This window comes from Zonotrichia leucophrys, chromosome 1A (genome assembly GCF_028769735.1).
Source record: "Zonotrichia leucophrys gambelii isolate GWCS_2022_RI chromosome 1A, RI_Zleu_2.0, whole genome shotgun sequence".
Lineage (NCBI taxonomy): Eukaryota > Metazoa > Chordata > Aves > Passeriformes > Passerellidae > Zonotrichia > Zonotrichia leucophrys.
The window spans coordinates 67,479,660-67,498,279 of NC_088170.1; the positions used below are offsets into that span (position 1 = coordinate 67,479,660).

The following is an 18,620-nucleotide window of genomic DNA, read 5'->3' on the forward strand; positions in this document are numbered from 1 at the left end:
ACCTGAGCACATCCTCAACTTTCTGCATAAAACTACAACCACATGAAGCCTTCAAAACAAATAAGACTGCTCCCTAATATAAATGCACGTAGGCATGTTCACAGGTCTGTGTTTCAAGGTTTGGTTGTTAATCATTTTTTTATTTGTCCTAATTACATTTTTAATTGAAACATACAAGAAAAAATGTGTTAGGTTCACTCTTGACTAATTCACACTCAATCATTTTAACATAAAAAAAAAATATAAAACCCCAAACATTTACCTTTCAGTTGAATCCAAGCATGGATAGTTCCAGCCCCTCAAATTTATTTTGACAAAGTTATGAGTGTCTGAGAAAGAAAGGGAGGGAATAGGCTGGAACTGACTTATGAATGCCATATTGTGTCGCTAAATCCTGTTTCCCTCTGTTATTACAGAATGTTGTTCCTTCCCTGCAGATTAACAAATAAAGAAAAATATATACTAGAAAGATTCCAGTCTTTCCAAACTATGTATTATAGACACTGTTTATGACTGCTTTGATCTTTTCAATTTCAAAATTGTAAGTCTATTAAAGGTTTAAGATACTAAGAATCAGGAGCTAATCTTACATTAAAGTGATTTGGCTCACAATAGTGTGAAATGTTGATACAACCATATATGCTATTTATTTAGATGCCACACAAAGGCCTTTTAAATGATGGCCTCACTTTTCAGTAGCTTGAGGGAGCACACCTGGGTATGGTTCCTTCCTTCTGTAAAGAAGCCACTAAGCTTCAGACCTGAGACAAAATCAGAAAAAGCTTCATGAGATGTCCACGTCCATCACTCTCACTGCAGTTAGCTTGGCCTGTAACAGAAACTCCATATAAGCAGAGAATAAAACCAGCAAATTAAACCTACCTGAAGCTAATATACACTGGGAGCTGTCAATGTTGTGTTCTTGGTAAATGCATCTGGTTTTTGTGTGCACAAGACCTATCCTGTGAGTAATAACAGCTTTTCAGTGCTCTTTTTCAAGTTCCTTGTAAAGGACAGATCAACTCTTTTGTTATCCATAAGATGAAAACATAAACTGACCTTTACCTATGTCTCACATGACCAAACTTTCTTTTCACATACCTGACTGTATTTTCATCTATTGCAATGATTTGTGCAGGTTTTAAATTTATAATTAGAAAGAAACATTCCTGATGTTTGAAGTATTAGTTCAGTCACAGCATGTAGCTACTCTTGAGTGAATCCCACCAGGAAATGTTCTTTAAAGTAGTTGTTAGTGTTGCAAACACCTCTGTGTTGAATACAGAGGCATAGTATTCTATAAACACATGGTATACTTCATGGATTATTTCTGTCCTTCTCTGCAGCCCTTTGGAAAATGGGTTTGCATCTTGCAGATCTGACAGTCCTATGGGATGTTGGGACGTTGCCAATATCAGCCAGTTTTCCCTGCAGGCCATGTGCTCTTCCCCACCTCTTGCCTATCTTCAGACTCTTTGAGTTCTACTTTTGTTTTGCCTCTTATATTTCTGTGGACTCATGTTCTCAAAAATTCAGCCACAACTTTTCTCTTCTCTCTGACTACATTCTGGAAAATAACAAGATTGCTTTTCTTTTAATATTGAGTTGGGAAGTTCTATCTCAGGTCTCCAAGAATCGTCATAATCTGTTCCCAAATTAGGAATTCCAGAAAATCTTCAAAATTGCATGTCTGGCTTAGTAGCCTGAGAGGTGGTATAAATGCTTCAAAAATTGCTCCCAATTTTTGATCTGTTATGAAACTGATATAGTTTTTTATTTTCTCTGAGAGTACAATATTATTTCAAATCTCTTTAGAACAGTTAGATAACAGTTCATTCTTCTTTCTGTAAGTGCAGGCAGCTAAACAAATGCAGCAATTCACACACAGCAAAATGGGAAAAACAGAAAACTTTTGCTCATGTTATTTCTCAGTAGTTCTGGATTCTATCTTGAACAACAACACATTTTCTCTTTGTGTATCTGTCGTTTCCTGGACACTTTCAGATGCAAAGGAATAACACTATAGACTCATCTAATTGCAAAGGGATGCTGTCTTATTTTGCTAATTTTTCTTCTCTTCAAGCAAATGTTTTCATATCTTACATGTACTTGCAATCCCACTGAATGCTCAGGGTTTCTGCACGGAGTTTACAGGCTTGAATAAAACACCAAAGAAGTAAATGAAAAACTGTATGGAAAAGCTTGAGAGGGAGACGAAGACAGAGAGAAGTGCTCATCATAAAGCTGACTTTTCAGTTTAAAAGTTGTCAAAGCAGAATGCCCCAGGGTGCTGGATTTCAGCTTTACCACCAAAAGTCCAAATAATTTTTAAAACAACTATTCACAGAACTAGAATATGTTTGAAGATATACATTGGGTAATTGCTTTGGGGGAAGAGCTTAAGTGAATGGGAAGATTATAGAATGTCTTTCCATGATGCATTTCTTTTCCATTTATGTATCTATATCTATATCTATATCTATCAATATCCTTATTTTTGTTTGTGCGCATTAATGTGGATGACTAAATGAGAAATCTTATTGATATATTTGCATAAAAATGCTAACAAACACATACATATATATGCATATTTATGAAGAAAGTGGAGCAGAAAATTTAACTATGTATCTCTTACTGACCAAAGCAGACTTCTCTGGGAAACCTTAACCTACACACGATATACAGAATTAAGTAACAGAAGAGAAACACACTCTGTGCTTGATTTCTTGCATAGCAAATAAATGCATGTTTGCTAATGTAGTACCTAAACAATATGAAAGAAGAGTTTCAGAAATTACAGAAAAAGGGAGAAAATATAAGAAATATTTTGTAATATTAGAATATTAGAAAATATTATTTGAGCTAAATATCTTTATCTGGAATATTTTAGAAGAACAAAAATTTTTTCCCAATCATCTTCTCTACCTCAGCTTCATAACATCCCATGCATTTTGATGGCTTTCACTTTGGCAAAGATTTTATTCCTTTTTTTCAGTATCCATGCCATGTCACTGGTCTCTTCCCCTCAAAGTTCTGTCATCCTCCTTGATTTTTTCCCCTGATTTGCAGCATCTGTGAGTCTACTTTTGCCATATTTTGGCCTTCTGCATAGCACCGCATGTAATCTGGCCCATTTTCTTGTAGTCACTAAATTTCCCAATTTTCTTTTTTTTTTCTTCAGTTGCATTTCCTTAGATCCTATCTCCATTCCAGAGTGCTTGTAAGTCCACCTTTTCTGTTTCCAGGATTTCAATGGGAATCAATTTTGGCAAGCTTTGGTCCATATCCCTGCACTTCATGAGATCCTAAGCCTTTTGGTGGCTTTCACTTGGACAAAACTTTTTTTGCTTCTTTTTATATTTTCTTTTTCAGTATCAATAATATCTCTCACATATCTTCCCCATAAAAGTTGTGTCTTACGGCTTGATATTTTTCCCCTGCTTTGGCAGCTACTATGAGGTTAGTTTTGGAACTTTGCATTGCATCTGACTTCCTCTGAGACCCTTTTATTATTGTCAATATATGTGCCAATTTCCTGGTTTTTGGGGTTTATTGCAGCTTCATTTCATTTGATCCTCACAGATAATTTTCTGAAGGAACTATCTCCCAATTTTCTGAGTTATTATGGATGTTTTTAATTCGCATTTCAATACATCCCATCTTCTTTCCACAGTGTATGTAAGCCTTTATTTTCTCCTCCCTTTCAGGAAGCAAAATGGAATCATGTGATTTCAATGGGGACCAAGAGCGGAATCTTTGGTGCATGTCCCTACGCATGATGGCATGCCTTGCCTTTTAATGCCTTTGACTTTGGAAAAAAGTTTTTGTTGTTTAGTTTTTTAAGTATCCAAGCCATGTCCCTCATATCTTCCCCTCCAAGATGTGTCTTCCTCCACTTTTTCCCCTGCTTTTGCAACATCTGTGAGCTTAGTTTTGGCATGTTATGGTGCTTTGCAATGCAGCTCATTTCCTCACAGCCTATTTTTTGAAGACACCAAAACTCCCAATTTTGTGGATTTTTTAGGTTTTTTTCAATTGCATTTCATTTGAACCTATCTCCTTTCCAGAGTGTTTGTAAGCCTTTCTTTTCGGGTTTGCAACATTCTGTTACTCTTCCCGAAAGGTAATTTCATTTCCTTTCGGGAAGGGAGACGGAATCTTGCGATTTCAATGGGGACAAATAGAGGAATATTTGGTGCATGTCCCTGCACTTGATGGCATGCCATCAACATCTGTGAGACTTCTTTTGGCATGTTTTGGCCATTTGCATTGCACCACATGAAATGGAATTCCATTTCATAGTAATAATGAAATCTCACGTTTTTCGGGATTTTGGGTTTTTTTCAGTTGCATTGCATTCGATCATACCTCCTTTCCAGAGCGTTTTTAAGCCTTTCTTTTCAGCTTTGCAAGATTTCCTTTCCGTCCCTTATAGGAAATATTATTTCCTTTCCGGAAGGGAAAAAACATCTTGAGATTTCAATGGGGATGAATTGGGAATGCCTTGGTAAATGTGCCTCCACTTCTTGTCATACAGGCCTTTTCATGGCTTTTGACTTTGAAAAATTTTTTAATTTTTTCTTTTTTTTTTTCAAGTGTCCATGCCTGGTCCCTGATATCTTCTCCTCCAATTTGTGTCTTCCTCCGTGACTTTTTCCCCTCATTTTGCAACGTGCATTAGGTGAGTTTTGGCAAGTTTTGGTCCTTTGCACTACCCCAGACGTAATCGTGGTGCCTTTTCTTGTAGTTACTAAAACTACCCAAATTTTTTTTCCACTTCAATTTCTTTTTGTGTCTTGATATCACAATTCCAGAGTATTTGTATGTGCTTGTAATCTATTTTGGTCTTTACCAGGGATCAATTTGGGAAGCTTAGTTCCATGTCCGTAAACTTAATGGCATACAGACCTTTTCATGGATTTTGACATTGGCACAGATATTTATTTGAATTTTGATTTTTTTTTAAGTATGCAGGTCATGTCCCACATGATTTTCCAACCAATTTGTGTCTTCCTCCTTGACATTTTCCCCTGCTTTACAACATCTGGGAGATAAATTTTGGCCCATTGCACTACCCCAGATTTCTTCCAACGCCCGGTTTCGTTTTGCCAACAATTGTGCAAATTTTAAGGATTTTTTTGGGTGTTTTAAATTGCATTTCACTTGATCCGAACTCCTTTACAGAGTGTTTGTAAGCCTTTCTTTTTAGATAGGCAAGATACCTTTTCCCTTCCCAAAAGGAAATTTTATTTCATAACCTTAACCCTAACCCTAACCCAAGGAATTACAATCGGAGGAGAAAAACTGAAAATTTGGGAAATTTAGAGAGTCTAAGAAAATGGCCCGGGATTATATCGGGTGCAGTGCAAAGGACCAAAAGATGCAAAAACTAGCCTCACAGATGTTGCAGAGCAGGGGAAAATTTCAAGAAGGAAGTCACAACTCGGGGGAAAGATGTGAGAGACATGGAATGGACACTTCATAAAAAAACAAAAAAAAGAATAAACTCCTTCCCAAAGTCGAAGCCATCAGAAGGCATGGCATGGTATCTAGGGCAGGGACGTGAACCAATGATTCTTCTCTTGGTCCCAACTGCAATCGCAAGATGCCTTTTCCCATCCCGTGAAAAGGAATCTTCAAACCCCGAAAAGAAGTAGGGAAAGAAAAATGGAAAAATCCAATTCATATGATCCTATCTCCTTTCCACTCTGGAAAGGAGATAGGATCAAATGAATTGGATTTCAAAAAAACACCCAAAATCGGCAGATTTACTGTCGTCAAAAAATGGTCTGTGAGGAAGTGAGTTGCAGTGCAAAGGACCAAAAGATGCCCAAAGGAAGCTCACAGAAGTTGCAAAATCAGGGGAAAAAGTTGAGGACGAAGACACAACTTGGAGGGGAAGATATCAGGGACATGGCATGGATACTTAAAAAAAAAAAAAAAATTTTCCCAAGGTGAAGCCCATAAAAATACAGGCCATATGCCATCAAGTGCAGGCACATGCACCAAAGCTTGCCCAAATTGATCCCCGCTGAAGGCCAAAACAGAAAAGAAGGACTTACTAACGCTCTGCAAGGGAGATACCATCACAGGATCTTGAATTGGAGGAGAAAAAAAAAAATTGGGGAAATTTTGTGACTACAAGGAAATGGACCGGGATTCTATCCAGCGCAGTGCAAAGGACCAAACCAGGCCAAAACTAAGTTCGCAGATGCTGCAAAAGCAGGGGCAAAAGTCAACGAGGAAGACTCAGCTTGGAGGGAAATTATGACAGTTATGCTATGGATAGTGAAAAAAAGAAAAAAAAATAAATTTTCGCAAAGTCAAAGCCATGCAAAGGCATGGCATGCCATCAAGTGCAGGGACATGCACCAAAGATTCCCCTATTGGTCCCCATTGAAATCGCAAGATTCCGTTTCCCTTCCCCAAAAGAAATGAAATTTCCTTTCGGGAAGGGAAACGGAATCTTGCGACCCCGAAAAGAAAGCCTTACAAACACTCTGGAAAGGAGATAGGATCAAATGAATTGGATTTCAAAAAAACACCCAAAATCGGCAGATTTACTGTCGTCAAAAAATGGTCTGTGAGGAAGTGAGTTGCAGTGCAAAGGACCAAAAGATGCCCAAACGAAGCTCACAGAAGTTGCAAAATCAGGGGAAAAAGTTGAGGACTAGGACACACCTTGGAGGGGAAGATATCAGGGACATGGCATGGATACTTAAAAAAAAAAAAAAAATTTCCCAAAGTGAAGCCCATAAAAATACAGGCCATATGCCATCAAGTGCAGGCACATGCACCAAAGCTTGCCCAAATTGATCCCCGCTGAAGGCCAAAACAGAAAAGAAGGACTTACTAACGCTCTGCAAGGGAGATACCATCACAGGATCTTGAATTGGAGGAGAAAAAAAAAAAATTGGGGAAATTTTGTGACTACAAGGAAATGGACCGGGATTCTATCCAGCGCAGTGCAAAGGACCAAACCAGGCCAAAACTAAGTTCGCAGATGCTGCAAAAGCAGGGGCAAAAGTCAACGAGGAAGACTCAGCTTGGAGGGAAATTATGACAGTTATGCTATGGATAGTGAAAAAAAGAAAAAAAAATTTTCGCAAAGTCAAAGCCATGAAAAGGCATGGCATGCCATCAAGGGCAGGGACATGCACCAAAGATTCCTCTATTGGTCCCCATTGAAATCGCAAGATTCCATTTTCCCTTCCTGAAATTTCCTTCGGGTAGGGAAACGGAATCTTGCAAACCCGAAAAGAAAGGCTTACAAACGCATTGGAAAGGAGATAGGATCAAATGAATTGGATTTCAAAAAAACACCCAAAATCGGCAGATTTACTGTCGTCCAAAAATGGTCTGTGAGGAAGTGAGTTGCAGTGCAAAGGACCAAAAGATGCCCAAACAAAGCTCACAGAAGTTGCAAAATCAGAGGAAAAAGTTGAGGAGGAAGACACACCTTGGAGGGGAAGATATAAGGGACATGGCATGGATACTTAAAAAAAAAAAATTTCCCAAAGTGAAGCCCATAAAAATACAGGCCATATGCCATCAAGTGCAGGCACATGCACCAAAGCTTGCCCAAATTGATCCCCGCTGAAGGCCAATACAGAAAAGAAGGACTTACTAACGCTCTGCAAGGGAGATACCATCACAGCATCTTGAATTGGAGGAGAAAAAAAAAAAATTGGGGAAATTTTGTGACTACAAGGAAATGGACCGGGATTCTATCCAGCGCACTGCAAAGGACCAAACCAGGCCAAAACTAAGTTCGCAGATGCTGCAAAAGAAGGGGCAAAAGTCAATGAGGAAGACTCAGCTTGGAGGGAAATTATGACAGTTATGCTATGGATAGTGAAAAAAAGAAAAAAAATTTTCGCAAAGTCAAAGCCATGAAAAGGCATGGCATGCCATCAAGTGCAGGGACATGCACCAAAGATTCCCCTATTGGTCCCCATTGAAATCGCAAGATTCCCTTTCCCTTCCCGAAAGGAAATTTCATTTCCTTTCGGGAAGGGAAACGGAATCTTGCGACCCCGAAAAGAAAGCCTTACAAACACTCTGGAAAGGAGATAGGATCAAATGAATTGGATTTCAAAAAAACACCCAAAATCGGCAGATTTACTGTCGTCAAAAAATGGTCTGTGAGGAAGTGAGTTGCAGTGCAAAGGACCAAAAGATGCCCAAACGAAGCTCACAGAAGTTGCAAAATCAGGGGAAAAAGTTGAGGACGAAGACACAACTTGGAGAGGAAGATATCAGGGACATGGCATGGATACCTAAAAAAAAAAAAAATTCCCAAAGTGAAGCCCATAAAAATACAGGCCATATGCCATCAAGTGCAGGCACATGCACCAAAGCTTGCCCAAATTGATCCCCGCTGAAGGCCAAAACAGAAAAGAAGGACTTACTAACGCTCTGCAAGGGAGATACCATCACAGGATCTTGAATTGGAGGAGAAAAAAAAAAAATTGGGGAAATTTTGTGACTACAAGGAAATGGACCGGGATTCTATCCAGCGCAGTGCAAAGGACCAAACCAGGCCAAAACTAAGTTGGCAGATGCTGCAAAAGCAGGGCCAAAGTCAACGAGGAAGACTCAGCTTGGAGGGAAATTATGACAGTTATGCTATGGATAGTGAAAAAAAGAAAAAAAAAAAATTTACGCAAAGTCAAAGCCATGCAAAGGCATGGCATGCCATCAAGTGCAGGGACATGCACCAAAGATTCCCCTATTGGTCCCCATTGAAATCGCAAGATTCCCTTTCCCTTCCCAAAATGAAATTTCGGGAAGGGAAAGGGAATGTTGCGACCCCAAAAAGAAAGCCTTACAAACACTCTGGAAAGGAGATAGGATCAAATGAATTGGATTTCAAAAAAACACCCAAAATGGGCAGATTTACTGTTGTCCAAAAATGGTCTGTGAGGAAGTGAGTTGCAGTGCAAAGGACCAAAAGATGCCCAAGCGAAGCTCACAGAAGTTGCAAAATCAGGGGAAAAAGTTGAGGACAAAGACACAACTTGGAGGGGAAGATATCAGGGACATGGCATGGATACTTAAAAAAAAAAAAAAAAAAAAAATTTCCCAAAGTGAAGCCCATAAAAATACAGGCCATATGCCATCAAGTGCAGGGACATGCACCAAAGCTTGCCCAAATTGATCCCCGCTGAAGGCCAAAACAGAAAAGAAGGACTTACTAACGCTCTGCAAGGGAGATACCATCACAGGATCTTGAATTGGAGGAGAAAAAACATAAAATTGGGGAAATTTTGTGACTACAAGGAAATGGACCGGGATTCTATCCAGCGCAGTGCAAAGGACCAAACCAGGCCAAAACTAAATTCGCAGATGCTGCAAAAGCAGGGGGAAAAGTCAACGAGGAAGACTCAGCTTGGAGGGAAATTATGACAGTTATGCTATGGATAGTGAAAAAAAGAAAAAAAAATTTCGCAAAGTCAAAGCCATGCAAAGGCATGGCATGCCATCAAGTGCAGGGACATGCACCAAAGATTCCCCTATTGGTCCCCATTGAAATCGCAAGATTCCGTTTCCCTTCCCAAAAAGAAATGAAATTTCCTTTCGGGAAGGGAAACGGAATCTTGCGACCCCGAAAAGAAAGCCTTACAAACACTCTGGAAAGGAGATCGGATCAAATGAATTGGATTTCAAAAAAACACCCAAAATCGGCAGATTTACTGTCGTCCAAAAATGGTCTGTGAGGAAGTGAGTTGCAGTGCAAAGGACCAAAAGATGCCCAAACGAAGCTCACAGAAGTTGCAAAATCAGGGGAAAAAGTTGAGGACGAAGACACAACTTGGAGGGGAAGATATCAGGGACATGGCATGGATACTTAAAAAAACAAAACAAAACAAAAAAAAAAATTTCCCAAAGTGAAGCCCATAAAAATACAGGCCATATGCCATCAAGTGCAGGCACATGCACCAAAGCTTGCCCAAATTGATCCCCGCTGAAGGCCAAAACAGAAAAGAAGGACTTACTAACGCTCTGCAAGGGAGATACCATCACAGGATCTTGAATTGGAGGAGAAAAAAAAAAAAAAATTGGGGAAATTTTGTGACTACAAGGAAATGGACCGGGATTCTATCCAGCGCAGTGCAAAGGACCAAACCAGGCCAAAACTAAGTTCGCAGATGCTGCAAAAGCAGGGGGCAAAAGTCAACGAGGAAGACTCAGCTTGGAGGGAAATTATGACAGTTAAGCTATGGATAGTGATAAAAAGCTGCACGCTCTTTATTACATCCCATGAACAGCTTCTGTGGGGCCACTGGTGTCCAGGGAAATGATTAAAAAATTAATAAAATATTTTACTGCATTGTAAATAACTTTGCATTCCCTGACAGTGATGAAACATTCTGTGCCTGGGTATACATTGTATAGTTGCAAAAGAGTAATGGCTGTGTTAAAGAGGTTATATAGGACCTCAAGAAGAACATCTCTCCCCAGACACCAGCACCTTCACACTGACTTGCAGTGTTAAGTGTCTGAGTTCAAATTCTGCTTGAATTCAGAGTTTTATCATTGATTTGGGAGAAGGATTGGGACTGCAAGTTTCAGAGAACCTGGGAGGCAAGTTTTTTTTTTAATGTACTCCTGATAAAACAGTTCAATTTTTCTATTTCTGAGCAACCTCAACCCTCTCTGGCTGTGGAATGGTGTTCCAGCCTTGTGATGAACACAGTGGCTCTCCTCCACACTTGTGCCAACAGGTTTCTGGTGTTGGGGGCCCAGAGCGGGACACAGCCTTTCAGGTGGGTCTCACAAGAAAGGAGTAAAGGGAGGGAACCACCTCCCTTGATTTGCTGGTCATGATTGTTTTAGCGCACTCCAATTAGGTTACTCCATTGATTATGAATTGGAGCATTATCTAGCACTTATTCTTTTATGGATTACACTGCAGTGGAGTGTAGAAATATTATAGTGGTGTGCAGATTGCAGAATATACTGAGACAATAATAAGACTATAACAAGAAAATAAGTATTTCAGTCAAAAATTGTTACTAGATATTTTTCATTTTCCACACAGCAGAGTTTGCATTCCTACTGCTTTGGTGAGTGAAGACCTTTCTGAAGATCTGAGTCACTTTCATGCTGTGTAAATTCTGGGGGTGGCTCACAGGACACCACTTTGCACTTATTGCTTGGTTCAGATCAGCACTGCTCAACCTGTCCCAGAGGGTTTCAGAATCATTCATGATCCCAAACCTTCAAAGCTGAACAGTGAATGAAAGTTGAACTCATTTAAGAACACTCTTGAAAGGGAAAGTTTGATGACAATTTAGCATTTTTTATTTTTCCAAGGAAAGGATGAAGCTTTCTTCTCTCTACCCTGCCTGAGACTAACAGAAAAAATTTAGAAAAAGAATAAATTAATTCTCTGTGCATGTTTATGCTATACTGAATTCCCTCTTTAACATTCTTCTTTTCTCTTGAATACTGGTTTGCTCTGAAACATGCAATATGCTTACCATGTCTTAACATAAATCCTTCTTATTTGAGGAAACTTTTGCCATCTATAACAGATCTTATTAATCAGAACATAATCCCAGCTCTGGTAATGAGTCACTTGGGTCACGAGACAGGCAGCTCCAGAGTGTGATTCCTCCCAGTTTGAGAAAAATGGTCCAAAATAGATAGGTTGACACGTCTTTGGAAATGCCTGTGCTTGTGCTACAATATTCAAATCTCTTTTCCTCAGTTAAGCCATTTTAACTCTGGAATTATTATGCTGCTTTGCTTCACAAGACTGTCACTCAGATCGTTCACAAACTGCTTTGAAGGTGGAAAGTGTTGCTATGACTCAGAACATGTAATTGTGACCTCCCTGTAACGACAATGGATACCAGTTTTGGTTGAAGCACAAAATAGGAAATAAAGACAAAAAGCAAAGTTTACAATGTGCTTGTTAGGTTGTAAACATCAGGTATCCTCCATCAGATGGGTAATATTTTTTTCTTCATCTATGTGTAAAATTGCAAAAATTCATACCTGAAAATAATGTACCATTTTAGCTATGAACTTATATGATGTGTTGGCAAGAACCATTTTGTATCTGCTTAGAGCTCAAGATTAAAGTTGAAACTTAGTTCTTTATCAAAAATGGATTTATAATCTTAGACTTTACACTACAAGACAACAGTTTCCTATTGAGAAGTCAAACTGTCCACTGAGCTACTTCCCCTTTTCAATTGCTACAAACTATTTTTAGCTCAAATTTAGAACTATGTCACAGAAATAAAAATTCTTGGAGAAATAGTTGCTTTTCAAGGAGTTGTAATGAAATCAGGTGTGTTAAGGAAAACTACATCCAATATTAAAGTATTAGGAATTAATATAGATAATTTTATACAGAACTAGAGGGAAAAATGGACTTTAAATGAGAGAAGAAATAATAAATATAGAAAAAATGAATAAGGAAGAAAGAAATGTAATGTTATCTCATTTACAGACTAAAAAAGAAAACCCACACCAAAGGTAACTTTTCAATTATCTCATTGTTGAAAGAGGGAGAGTTTTGGAAAAATAATGAACGGGAGAAGTCTCAAATCTCAGAATCATAGACTGATAGAATCACAGAATGGTCTGGGTTGGAAGAAACATTAAAGTTCATCCAATTCCAGCCCTCCTGCCACCAGCAATGACAACCACCACTAGCCCAGGTTGCTACAAGTCCCATTAAACCTGGCCTTGAACACTTCCAGGGTTAGGACATCCAGAGCCTCTTTGGGCAACCTGCTCTTGTTCTTTCCAATTCTCATTGCAAAAGATTTTTTCCATTTGTCTGATCTAAATCTACCCTCTTTCAGTTTAAAACCATTGCACTTTCTCCTGTCACTACTAACCTCTGTAAAAGCCCCTCTCACAACTCCCTCTTAAATATTGAAGGATTGCAATAAGGTCTCCTCAGAGCCTTCTCTTCTCCATGCTGAGCAATTGATAACAATCACAACTAACTTTGGTTTTGAACAGAAATAATGAAAACCTGAAGAGCAAAGGAAATTTAATTTAGTATTTTTGAGTTTCTTCACCCTTTGGGAAAATTCAAATTTGCCACACACACACACAAATACCCCCTCGTCCTCACTTTTGTTCAAAGGAAGGTTAAGGTAGCAATATTTGTCTGTCTTTACTTCTGTGTAAATGATTCCTAATAATCTGTATACCTAGCAAATTCAGATTATGTGGGAATGAAAATGTGTGTTCTTACTAAAGGAGTGAGATAATCAATGGTGTTTGGCATCAGCACTTGTAGACAAGAGTACAGATAGAAAGAAGTGGGAGGCCTTGTGGTAACAGGAGGAGGGAAAATTAAATTCTAAGAAATATGAATGGGTGAGAAGCTATATGGAAAAAGGGTTATTTTTAGATTTAAGGGGCACACAGTGTTAATATGAATGCTTAAGCCTTGAGCATTGCTTTGCTGCAAAAGGTCAAGTTCTCAAATCCCACTTTTCAGACTGACTTCTTATGTACATAAAAGGTTGTAATAATACAAGAAAGACAATATCAATTTAGGTGTAATAATAATAATAATTAAATTGCTATGTAGGGTTAAATTGAGTTTTGTTGTTTTAACTCCATTAATTCCACATTAATACACACCATTTCATTAAGGTATGTGACACATAAGCAACAAGCAGGACAAGGAATCTTTTCTCCACCTTCCAGTCTTGTCAGGTGACTCTAAAATTGGTGTACCATTCCACACCACCTACCACTGATTTACCTGTTTTTAGACTGCACTGTGCCAGCCATTAAAGGGGTGTGGGAATGTGGAAAGGGGGGAAAGAGGAAAATGACTCTCAGTAAGTCCCCATTCCTAGCTCTCTCCTCTTTCAGGACACATGACTGATTTCCTAAAGTACATCCATGGCACAGGGAGAGTTGTTCACTCAATTTAATCAAAGAGCATTACACTATCAGAGTGAAGGACAGCCACTACAGCCTATTTACAGTATTTTCACAGGACACAATGTGACAACCACTCTGGGCAGGGGTAGAATTGTAGAATTAAGGAATCATTAGAGCTGGAAAAGGCCTTCAAGGTTATCAGGTCCACCTGTCAACTCCAAGCAGCACTACCAAGTTCCTTTCTGAACCTCATCAAGTGTCATAACCACATTTGTTGAGCACTTCCAGGGATGGTGACTCTACTACCAGGATAGCCCATTTCAATGTTTTACAACCCTTTCCATGAAGAATTTTTCCCTAATATCCAATCTAAACCTCACCTGATGCAACTCGAGGCCTTTTGCTCTTGTCCTGTCATTTATAACATGGGAGAAGAGACTGACCTGCAGCTCACAACAACCTCCTTTCAGGGAGTTATAGAATAATAATGTCCTTCCCCAGCCTCCTTTTCTCCAGGATAAATGGCTACAGCTCCCTCAGCTGCTCCTCATAAGATGCAGGGAAACAAAGGACCCTCCATAAACATCCTTGCAAAGAGATACACTTTGGGCTAATAATACTGTTTCAGAAATATCCCTGCTGTAAGGACACCTGTAATCATTACCTCAGTCACAAGCAGTGGTTTGTATTGCTCAGAGGGTAACTACAGCACAAAGATGTGCCCATTTAACTAATTTTTGCTTTTGCCAGGCTTTGCATATAACATTGCACAGACTGTACGAACCTAATTGCAGAACCATCTAATTACTGGTTGCCCTGGCTAATCTATGAGATGGAGGTACCCAGTGCAGGTCAGTAAAACCTCAACTGCAGCTCATGGATCCGTGGGTGATATCAGTATGAATTAGATAGAGCAGTGTTACTCTCATTGCACTGAATTGTCACCACAACACTGCCATGTTTCTGTTTCATGTGTGGGGACACATGAACAACTTTTTCCTATGAAATGGTATTGAGAAAGATGTGGGTGATCAAGCTGACCAAGGAGTGTTGAGCTCTTACATTTTAACTTAGGTTGTATTTGGTGCTGAGTTTCAGCAAGAAAGTCACAGAGATATTTAATTTCACCTGAAAATGCTTAAATTAATCATGTTCATGAGATGCCTGTTCCTGACCTTTGGATTGATACAGAACCTGTCATTCACTTACTTACACTAGATGTCTAATGAGAATTAGATCTTTCCAATATAGAATAAAAATAAGCCAATAAAGTGATTTGGATAGCCTAAAAAAAATGCAATTAGGAATTTTAAGGTGTCACATCAGCTGCTTCTCACAAAGGAAGACCATGCCACTCACAGGCACACTTCAGTCTTTGTCTGGAGAATTATGCACAAGCCTGATTATGCATCTACAAGAAAATTAGTTTTAAATAGAAGAGTAAAACTGTAAGGGGGCATAAGTCTGGGAATGAGTACAGTGGTCTACAAATACATGTGGGAGGCAAATGCAAAAGAGAGAATATAAACCACAAGGTTATAATGAATAAGGATGACATAAAATGTCCATTTGCACATTTAGCCTGAAAATAAGGATATGATCATATGTTTTAGCAAGTGACTGACCTATATAAAGCAGGATTCACCATCCAATACCATGTGTCTGTGATACAGGCTGTGCAATCTCCTTAGCTATTCATGTCTCATTATACATGACACATCCTTCTTGATTCACATTAGCCACAGAATGCTGCTTTTTGCTGACTGCATCTTTCTCTTAAAAGACATTAAAAGAGGGTGAGGGGAGTGAGAAGAAAACCCTTAACTGTGAAAGCAGGAAAAGAGAAAAAGAAGCTTAGTGCAGTGTGTGCATGTGTGTACTTATTTGCAGATGTCCTTTACACTATAAATGCAGTTTAAAACATATAGCTAGAAATGTATTAAGATCTCTGTCTGGAACTGAATTTATTTTATTTTTTGTTTTATTTTTTCTTATCTATCTCAGTTCTTAGCGGATTTGAGATTTTTTAGCTTATAAATTATCTCAGAAAATTCAGTGAACACTGAGATAAAACCTACCAGGCCATGGCCTGGAAGCAACCTTGTCCAAGAGCTGTGACCTCAGACATGTGCACAGAAGTAATTTGCCTCTTGCTCAAACACAGACCAGGTAGATGCTGGACAAGGTCTCAGAAAGGGTTCACTTGTTAAGCTCAAGGGCTCCAGCTTGGGACAAGGTATTGAATTTCTAGATCACGAAGACTGAGCACTTAGTCTTTGACCTAGTGACTAATCCAGTTACTCCTTGGAGAACATCCCACCCAGAGGCATATCTTGAAAGGCAGAGCCCATGCTAATCAGTGCAACAGCGTGACCTACATCCTACCACAAAAAATCCATGTATGTGAAGTATCCCTGCGAGGCCTGGGGCACTCCAGAAGTTAAAATAAGAAACATATTTACTTAATAGTTAGCTAAAGCCTTACCAAAAGCTCTTATAATTATAAAAGCTCCCAACCTCTTTTCCATCCCTCTTTCTTCATCCTTCCTCTGAAACTACAAAGTGAACACACACCAAACTACTGGTTTAGGGTACAGAAAGCCACCCAGTCAGACCTTTTGGGGTTATGTCATGAGATGCAAAGGTCAGAAAGTATAAGGAAAAATTAATCAAAAGACCAAGGGAGAAGCCAACCAAATTTCATCAGCAGAGGAACAGCAGAGCAGAGGCTCTGTGATTAAGGAAAATTAATAATAACCTTCCAGAGCAGAACAGGAGTCCAAAGCCAGTCCACTCTGGTGTGAGTGCCAAGATCTATGCCTGGGTAAGCGGAGCAAGGATCAGACAAACAGGCATTGATTTTAGGCAAGTGCCACACAAACTGCTTCAGAATATAGACAGACCCAGCTCTGGTTTTCCCACAGACTGCCTTTGAATTGCAGTATTTTATCAAGAAGAAGACAAGTTTTAGCTGCTGAACCTACAGAGGAAGAACATGGAGCACCTTTTTCTTTACAGGCATAGTGTATTTTAAAAGAAAAATATGTACAAAAATAAATCAAGTAAAAATATCTGCAAAATGCAAAGTTTTTGCTGTTGCCAATACATAGACAATTTGGTGGCAGTAGTATTTGGAGAAAGTGCACCCTAGGACTTGCTCCAGACACCAGTGTGCTCTTCCCATGCTGTTCCAAATATTTCTCCCCCAAAAAAATCCAACATCCCCCCAAGTGCACTCATGGAGAGATTTTCAAGGGCTCCAGTTATGTGTGAACTAATGTTGGGTTCCCTGCCTCCAAACTGGAGCACACTAAGAACTTTATTCTCTTACTATTCCTAAAAGACAGGAAGGGCAGTGTTGTTGTGATAAAACTGAAAATGTAAAGAAATACACCAAAATTTGTCACCAAAATGTGAAACCAAACCCACAGCCAAGATAGTAGTCCTCCTTATTATTTTAATTGACTTTGTTCCATTATAATGTCAAATTATAACCTAATCCTGAAATGCAGAATCCATGTGGTAAAAAACTACAGCTGTGTACTTTTTACATATCCATATATATAAATCATAAAAATGTATGCCAATAATTACTGCATCAAAGCATGATTTCGTTGTCTGAAAGGCAACTGAATTCTGTGTGTTAGTACTTTCTTTTTTTGTGTTTTCATATAATGGGCGTCTTTCTTCCTTTGTCCATCTGTGGAAAAGTTAACAGAGCTGATTCTGAACAGGGAAGAGTTAGAAACATTCATGACACTGACCCTGAGAAATTAGAATCACAAGCAGAGAATATCAGCATGAGATTAAGGCTGGGTAAGTGGCAACTCCCTTGAAATCTGGTGTTCATTATCAAGACAATATTTCAAGAAGGCAAGCAATAAGCAAAGTCCAAAATCGCTAGGACAAAAAAAAGGCTTTGGATATTTTCAATGCCTTGTGGAGTAAAGCAGACAAGCATATCGTTTATTATAAAAATAAACAAGAAAATATCAGAAGAAACCTAAACCTTAAATTCTTGTACTTTGTCATCGTCTTCAACTGTTTGTGTGCCTCATTTTTTCCCTTATTCATGGAATATCTCATGCCTTTATCACTTTTGATATAAAAGTGTCTTTGCCAGAGGACATGAAAATTATGAACATTTCAGAAAAAAAAAATTAAAGTTTTTAAGGGACCCCCTGACTTTATCTTCTCATTTTAACAAATCTTTTTCATTTAATGTCAGAAGACAGTAGGTAAATAGAGAAAAGTCACAGGAAAGAAAGCAAGTTGTGAAGGCCCCATCCCTGTAGATGTTCAAGTCCAGGTTGGAAGGGGCTTTGAGCAACCTGGCCTAGTGAAAGATGAGGGGGTCTAGCCCACAGCAGGAGGTTGGAGCTGGATGGTCTTTAAAGATCCCTTGCAGCCCAAACTATGATTCCATGAAAACATAAAAGGAGGAGAATTACAGGGAGGCAGATGGACATTACCTGGCAAAGTCCTCTTATACAGCAGTAGAAGGGTTTCTGTGACAAGCAGATTTTGAAGGGTTTATCTATGTTGCCAATATATTGCAAAGGTTTTGTATTGTTGTCTCCTCAGTGCAAGAGTTTCATACCTCCTTGATGTTTCTCAAAGGCAGCTCCTCCAAGCACTGACTCTTCTTTCTTCTTCTCACAGCAGCCAATTGACTCCAGGCCCCCTCAACCAACCAATCCAATCTTTTATAACATTCTTCTTCTCATTGGCTACAGCTGTCACCTGTTAAA

At 39.0% G+C, this 18,620-nt stretch overlaps 1 long non-coding RNA gene across 3 annotated transcripts; it reads right to left on the minus strand.

Annotated features, from left to right (window-relative positions):
* Positions 1–238: 238 nt before the first annotated feature.
* Positions 239–18,522, minus strand: LOC135458117 (uncharacterized). Of its 3 annotated transcripts, XR_010442853.1 has the most exons (4): positions 18,470–18,503; positions 18,342–18,377; positions 715–829; positions 239–431 (listed from the first exon to the last, which is right to left on the minus strand). It is a non-coding gene; the product is annotated as an uncharacterized LOC135458117 (long non-coding RNA). The 3 variants fall into 3 exon arrangements; XR_010442851.1 differs by lacking the exon at positions 18,342–18,377 and having other exon boundaries at positions 18,470–18,522; XR_010442852.1 differs by having other exon boundaries at positions 18,342–18,497.
* Positions 18,523–18,620: the final 98 nt, after the last annotated feature.